This window comes from Leucopleurus acutus (genome assembly GCF_964270905.1).
Source record: "Leucopleurus acutus genome assembly, chromosome: 7".
NCBI classification, from domain to species: Eukaryota; Metazoa; Chordata; class Mammalia; order Artiodactyla; family Delphinidae; genus Leucopleurus; species Leucopleurus acutus.
This window is the reverse complement of record NC_139150.1, coordinates 108,964,059-108,972,375: the sequence shown is the minus strand read 5'-3', so window position 1 is coordinate 108,972,375 and position 8,317 is coordinate 108,964,059.

Sequence of the window (8,317 nt, the reverse complement as noted above, 5' to 3'; positions counted from 1 at the left end):
TCTCCCCTAAATTCTAATAGCTGATGATGACATAGGCAGGTATAAATATCGAAGGGGCAGACAACTTATTTATTTTATTTTTCATTTCAATGAAACTCAACCTGACTTTATTGTAATGGTTTGTAACTTGCCAGAAGGAGTCATATAAAAAATATTTTAGTCATTGAAAATTCATTGAAAATTTTATTCATTGAAAATTCAATAAAAATTGATTTATTTAAACCATGACTATGGTTTGATTTTTGTGCTTGCTTTTCCGTTTTTGAAAATGGCAGCTAAGCAGAGTTTATAAACTGCAACAATATCTTAAGGAAATTTTATTAATAAATGTACAGAAAGTGAGAGTAAACTCATACTTTCAATCTTACACTGACCATTAAACAAGCAATAAAAATGTCATAGATCTATTGAAGAATAAATACATACTTAAAGAAAGACATAAGGGTGAATAATAAAAAGCACAGAGACACCCAAATTAACTTTCAAACACTAGTTCAATTCAAATAATTTCATGTTTGCTTTCTTCCTCCAATGCATGCTTCTATATGTTACAATTTTAGCAGATTTAGCATAGTATTTCAAGGCTGCTGTCAATTCCTATGTTTTTAAGTTAGTCTGAAGTTGGAGTAGATTATCTGTAATTTTTCTTCTTAAATTATAATTTTACCATGTACAGTAGTGGTTTACAATATATTTTATTTTTCTTTAGGATGTCATAGATAGAGCAGAGATGAATAAAGAAATTTTATCTAAATGCTTTTCAAACCCAGGGATTCATGCATGAGATGAATGTTTTTAATGTCTAATTCAAGTTGTTTAATTATTAAATAGAAATTGAAATTAGAAATGAAATTTATCCACGTATTGAAAGCCAGAAAGAAATAGTAAAAGGAAACATCTGAATTAACGAAGTTTTTTTTTGTGGTTTAAGGAACAATTTAGGACACTATTGCTATTTTGAAAGTATAGATTTTAAATGATACATAGAAACAGGCAAATAACATGACTGATGGTTGGACTAAAACTTGGTCATCTCAAGACATATTTTAATTTTCCATAGATCATATCTCTTAAATATTTGTGGGGTTACATCTTCTACAGTATGAGTGGCCAGTTCACCCAGTCAGAGAAATTAAACCAGTCGTGTCAGTGTTTTAAGATGGAGGTTCTTCGTATGCTGGGATGATGGAGAGACAGAGTAAGAATCTTTGTGTTCTCTCCTTTCCTTTTCTGTCTCTACATGTAGCGTTTCCAACCTTTTGGGATCCAGTCGATTGTGGAAGAGTTAAGCTGACATGAAACGAAGCACAGAGAAATGGAACATGACTGCTGGGATGTAGATGATGATGACAGCCCTGCATATGTTTTCTCGCTTTCAGAATTAGTATATATCCTCAGCAGTGCTGACTCTGTATTTATACTTCTTAAATTAGCTCAGGAGCAACTGCACGGCTCCCAGCAAGAATCCCTGATGAAATTGGAATGGAATTAGAAACCAAAATGGGCACCATGGCAGCTTTCCCTCTATAACACTGAAATTTCTCTTCTGTTTCTCTTTTTTATTTGTTACTTATTTTAACTTTATATTTCTTTCATGATATAGTTTTCTCAAACTTTATAGTGAAATTGTCACTCTAGAAAGACAATATTTTTCTTGGAACTTCTGATCCCAGCAAACCAGGGCCCTCTTACCTCAATCAAGATCAACATCAGGGTCCACCTGAGAGGGGAGCCCTGCAGTCCGAAGCATGGGGTAAGATTGCCTGTATCTTTAGGCTCCATTTCATCACTAGAAAAATGAGGGTTTTGAGTAGGTCATCCCTCAAAACTCTGTTTAATAAAACTGTTAAAGAGTAGGATTATACTGACGTGTATAACTTGTTTTCACTTTAATACACTCTTGTATGCCAAAATATTGCCCTAAGTCATCAGTGAAATGACATTTAAAATTCCCAAACCAATGGGAGGGAGCCATCTTGTGGTTTAGGCCCAGCGCAGCTTACATTTAGAAGAGAAAAGAATGTGAAACCTGTGAAAATGTAATATTATATATAACATTATATATAATATAATAAATGATAGATAGTTTATGAATGTGATCTAAAGTCTTAACTTACAGGTAATTAAAAAAACCCTTCAATTCTGGGTATGAGTAATTGTTCTTTAGACAATTCTGGGAACTTGTTTGAAACTAAGGGTATATAGCACATACCATGCTGTGATTTATTTTCTTATTTAATGAAGATATTTCAGTAGGTACTGAGTTAGTAGTTGTAATGCTTACTGAAGATGCCAAAGGGGTTTGTCCCATCTCACTTAGGAAATAATGCAGAAGACAGAATAATGATATGAAAAAGACAATTGCATATTACCTTTATATTCTGTAATTACTTTTCTGAGTCATAAGAATCAAACATTGATCTCTAGAATCAAACATTAACTCTCTAATTGATCAATTAGAGAGTTAAACATGCCGATAATGGCATGTGAGATCGCCATATTTTGTTGCTTAATAATACAATATATAACACATACTAAAAGGTATGCATGTTTAGCATAAATAACACCAATGTAGCAGTTAATAAAAATATAATAATATTAAATACTATCACATTAATATTACTTTTTAAAGTTTCCTTTTAGAAACTAATTTATATTGTTAGGTAAATAAGTCGTATGAACATATTTTCCCTAGGTGCATTTCTTTATATAAATAAAACAACTTTTTTCATTTATCCCAATATTTTCAGTAGTTAACTTTCACAGACAATATGCAAAAAGACATTTCTAACATAAGCAATTCAGCATCAGTAAATGGGTGCTGACTTTTCAGATTCAAAGTAAATTACAGAGAATATATTATTTCCATTTATTTCTCATTCTTCCTCTTTTTCATGTAACATGGATAAAAACTGAATCAATAACCTGAATTGCAAAAATATTTTAACTTGCTATATGCAACACATCAATTTAAATTCCGTAATTTTAGAAAAGGTTGAGTCTTGTATAGAGATTAATGATTGCTCAGAAATGGTACTCACATAAAGTGTGCATAAAATAAGCCTCTTGTCCACGACACATGGTTCCTGCAGATGTTCTTTTCTCCTTTGCTTTGCTTCTGAAGGTGTAGGAAGCTTTCCTATTTGCCGCCCCTTGCAGGAGGGACTCAGAAAGATTTGTTGGTGGTAATGATGGGAACAAAGGAAGAGCCCAGAGATAATATCTCCAGGTAGACTTCTGGTGCCCATTCTGGTGTTTATTAAATACACTGTAATAGATTAAAACTATATTTCTTTCAAGGGGTTTAATAATCCATTATCAACCTTCTATCAGCAACTTTCTGGTAACTAAAAAAAAATAAATCTATGCTTTTGGATTTTCTACTCTGTTTCAAATAATTTGGAAATTTGAAAAAAATCCACTTTGTTTCCTATTTATATTTCATTCCATGTTTTTTGGTTAGTCACTTAGCAAATACAAGGCTACACTTTGAATGATCTTGCATAGAACAAGTATTTCAAGCTAGGTCAATCTGTATGAAATTACTTTTTGGAAGAAATGTAACTGTTTCAAAAAAGACCCTGTTAAGTCTAGAAATACAATTATTTCTGTAACTAGTTATTTGGAAGTCTTTTTATTTATGTATGTATTTATGTATGTATGTATGTATGTATTCCAAAGAAAATTGAATCTAACATCGTCTCAGAAGATTGAAAGAATGATTTTTTTATGGATGACTTAAACACAGAGACCCATTTGGAAGAACAGGAGCCATTAGGTTACACAAGCAGATGTTGTCATTTGATTTCTAACTAGGATTCATTGTTTGGAGAACAAGTCTTCAGACCCTCTTGCCTCATGTCACAGCAGGGATGATGAGTGAGCCCAGCCTCCAGTTTCCAGTGTCCTGAGTGGGCTTTTTGGAGCAACACACTGTTGGGTAAAGACCGCCTACTGAGATAACTTGATAAGACAACACATGGGGTCAAATATTATATAGGGAAAGAGAAAAGCAAAATAGCTACATATTTATAGTATACCATAGTTCAGTAACTATGGTCAAATTGCAATTTAAGTTTTCCACGAATGGGTAATTAACAATGTAAATTGTACAAACTTATAAACAAGGAATATATACATAGAATATAAGTTTATCGAGGAAGAAAGCAACAGACAGCAAGAGTAAATTAGGATAAAATACCTAGAGAAAAACAACTAATTTAGTGGTACTGAAATGGTGAATAGAATGAGAATAATGAAAATATTTTAAACCATGAAAATAAACATTGATTTTTTTTAAAGTTATAGTTTACCAATAAGTTATGCACATTATGCTTATTCACATACATTTTGGTTAAGTATCTTTCACCTGTTGATATCTCTAGCACTTGTAGATGACCTTGCTTGAGTCTAGGGCAGCATTTCAGTCTAGAGTTTCCACTGACATTATGGGATGAACCATTCAAGTGCAAATTAAGAAGCTGGTGAAGGCCAGCTCATCAAGGAAAACACAGTGCCAATTTAGCAAGGAATTTCCAATCAATTTTCCTGAACCTTGTGCAGCCAATAAATACATAAAGACATATAAATTATAGGTACTCCAAAAATGAGAAGCAAGTTATCATAGACCATACTGCAATATTTTCTTAAATTTCCTATACATTAATTTTTCTCTTATTTCTTTATCAACTATTGTACCATCACTAAACTCCAGCCTAATTGTGTAAAGTAAAAAAAAGCATACCTAAATTCTAAAAAAAGACCAACATTCTATCTTGAAGTGGTCTCTATGGGCAAGTTAAAAGTGGTTTATTCAATAAATAGATTTTAAGGAAAAGACTTCCAAGCAAACAAAAATTATAAAGAATGTCAAATTATTTTTCTACATAGTAACACATCTTCTCTCATTCTATTCTGAGTTGAAAAGTTCCATTCACCAGCCTCCTTACTGTACTTTTCCTATAATGGAAGGTGTATGTTAAGGCTTCTCTGAATGATATATCACTGGGTTTGTAATACTCAGTATAATCCTTCCCATCAGAACAGAAATGTATGACCTTTGTCAGGAAAACAACATGACCCCCTGATAAAATTTGATAAAATGGGACAAAAGAATTATTCATATTCTTGAAAAGTGTTCATTTTTATTGTTTTTGATCAAATAATCTGCAGTTACATGATAAATACCATATACTATATATGAGTTAATGACTCTGACTTGAGAATTTGTCACTTGCAGAATTGAACTAAAGGTAATACAGAGAGAAACAAGTTGATAAAACCATGCATACAATTTTAAATATATTTTCAGCATAGTTTCCTGAAAAATATGACATCATCTGGACAGGAAGACAGAGAGACATCAAACTCAGGAAGACGTGTTTTAAAACTACAGAAAAATAATTAACACCGTAGAATAGCAATACTTTTTTTGGTAGTCTTTTAAACATCTTGACTCACTAATAATAAATCCCTGTATATGACATTACCATAGTACATTGAAAATATACGGCACATTTTCTTTTCATTTTGTTTTCCACAGCAGGTTATATAATATTCACAGAAGGGCAGGCTACTTCTCTCTATTTTTCCCCAATATCATCATCTATCATACATTAAAATACAAACTGAAGGAAAAGCCATTGCATAATTCATAGAGATGAAAGTGAAGGCGTGCAAAATTATTCAGGCACGTTCAATACAGTCTGATGCCCGAATCCTTTCCTGGCCTTTGACCCACAGCTTTTTCCTCTTTGTTTACATTACAAACCAGATTGGATAATGAGTCTGTAGAGGGGTTGCCAGAAGGCACGTTGGCTAAAACCACCACAGAGAAAAACCATCTATTAAAATAAAACAACTTAAATCACTATATTTTTATTATAGCTTTACTCTAAAAATATTATGTGTGGCTGATAGTTCTTTAACTCATATTACTTTGTAGGTTTTTTTAAATAATATATTCATATCATGAAATAGATTGTTAAATACTTAATTTAAAATTATTGTGTCATTATAGGAAGACATTTAAAATTACTAATGACAGTCTCTAGGTCCATCCACATCTCTACAAATGACCCAATTTCATTCCTTTTTATGGCTGAGTAATACAGAGTGAAGTAAGTCAGAAAGAGAAAAACAAATATTGTATATTAACACATATATGTGGAATCTAGAAAAATGGTACAGATGAACCGATTTGCAAGGCAGAAATAGGGACACAGATGTAGAGAGCAAAAGTATGGACACCATGGGGAGGGAGAATCGGGGGAGGGGGGAGTGGTGGTGAGATGACTGGGAGATTGGGATTGACATATATACACTAATATGTATAAAATAGATAGCTAATAAGAACCTGCTATATAAAAAATAATAAAATAAAATTTAAAAAAGAAAAAAATAAACTTACTGCAAATGATTTACATAAACATTATATTTCATTATTTTATGAACCTGAAAACATCTCATCATTGTTTAACACAGTGTGTATTGATGAGTGGCTTAAATGAGAATAAAGCTAATGATCAGGGATTGAAAAAGTGTATTGATGGAGCCTGCACAAGGGCAGCAAATATGGAAAAACACACGATGAGCTGCCCTTAAGGGAATGGAGGAGACTTAGTTGGAATTTATTGAGTAAAAGTCATTTCTTGATGAAGATAAACTTTTTTCTTTAAATCACTTACAGCTGTGTCACAGCAGAAGAGGCTGGCTTCAGAATAATGACCTACCTGTTGCTCTAAGAGCTTGAGGAGAATGTGGATAATTTTGTATCAGGAATGTACCAGGGATGGTGAAGATTCTGACATTGGAAGGGAAGCTGAACTGAAACAGCTTAAAGATTTATTTTTAATTTTAAGGACATAAAAGAGAAATAGTTAAAATGAATTTGAAGAAAGAAAAGATTAAAAAGCTTTCAGTGTTAAATCAAATATTATTAGAAGAATAGGTTTGTGTATGTTTATGTCAATTGTTCTCACTTGTGGAACTTTATCAATAATCCAGAATGTCATGCTTACTCTGAACATACCTTATTCACTTTTCACTCAGAAAAGTGCCAGGTACCTAGAAGGTGCTTAAGGAATAGTTGTTGAATCACTGATTGAATTATAATCTCTTATGCTGAACACTAGTATGTATACATGTTTAAAAATGTGTTTAAGAGGGCTTCCCTGGTGGCGCAGTGGTTGGGAGTCCGCCTGCCGATGCAGGGGACACGGGTTCGTGCCCCGGTCCGGGAGGATCCCACATGCCGCGGAGTGGCTGGGCCCGTGAGCCATGGCCGCTGAGCCTGCGTGTCCGGAGCCTGTGCTCCGCAACGGGAGAGGCCACAACAGGTAGGGGCCCATGTACCGCAAAAAAAAAAAAAAAAAAAAAAAAAAAAAAATGTGTGTAAGGGATTCTGATGTACAGGTAGGAATCAGAATCACTATTTTTTAAAATACTACTCCACCACCTTTAAAATTCTCTTATTTTGTTTATGTGTGAGCCATAAAAAATACTGAGAAAACTGCCTGTTAAGACACTGTGAAATCATCCAATAGTACTAGTTATTACTGATCGTCTTTTGGAAGCACTGTTTGACAAATATTTAGTCATTCTTCAAAGACAGTCCGAGCAGTGTTTTAGAATTCTATCATTAATAGTTGGAGAAAATTTGATCCACATAGCTTTGTTCATGAGCTGTTGCAACAAAGTATTATGGTTTCATAAATAAGGGATGGCCAAATCAAATGACTGCACAGCTCATATTTCCCACCAGGAATCACTGATATTGCAAAACACATCACAGGATTATGGACATTTGCCCAGAAAAGTTGACTTCCTTTGCATTTCCAATTTGAAGAAATTTACCCCATGAACAATATATAATGAGAAGTGTGTGTGCACGTGTGTGTATGGGTGTGTGTGTGTGTATGTGTAAGAGAGGGAAAAGGAAAGAGATTAAGGCAACATAAAAAAGGTGGAAGAAAAAATGAGTAAGAGGATCCTAGCAACTAGCTCAGGACTCTGTCTTTTGGGCTGATTTCTGGTAGAAGCTTCTCCAGAATATTTTCCCTGCCCTAGTTATTTTCAAATCCTAGGGGGCTCTATTTTATGCATGGGCTCTAAGCATCGTGGTTATGGAAGAATATGCATCACTTTACTTTTTAAGTAATTAGAACAACAGCTGTTTCCCTATGGAAGTTCAGTATATTCTTATAGAGGAACAGGGGCTGGGATAAAAGTTTAAATTTAAAGTTAATTAACTTAACACAATTCCTATGGTGTGCTACGTATTTATTCACAAAGAATTTATATAGCAATGAGAATAAAA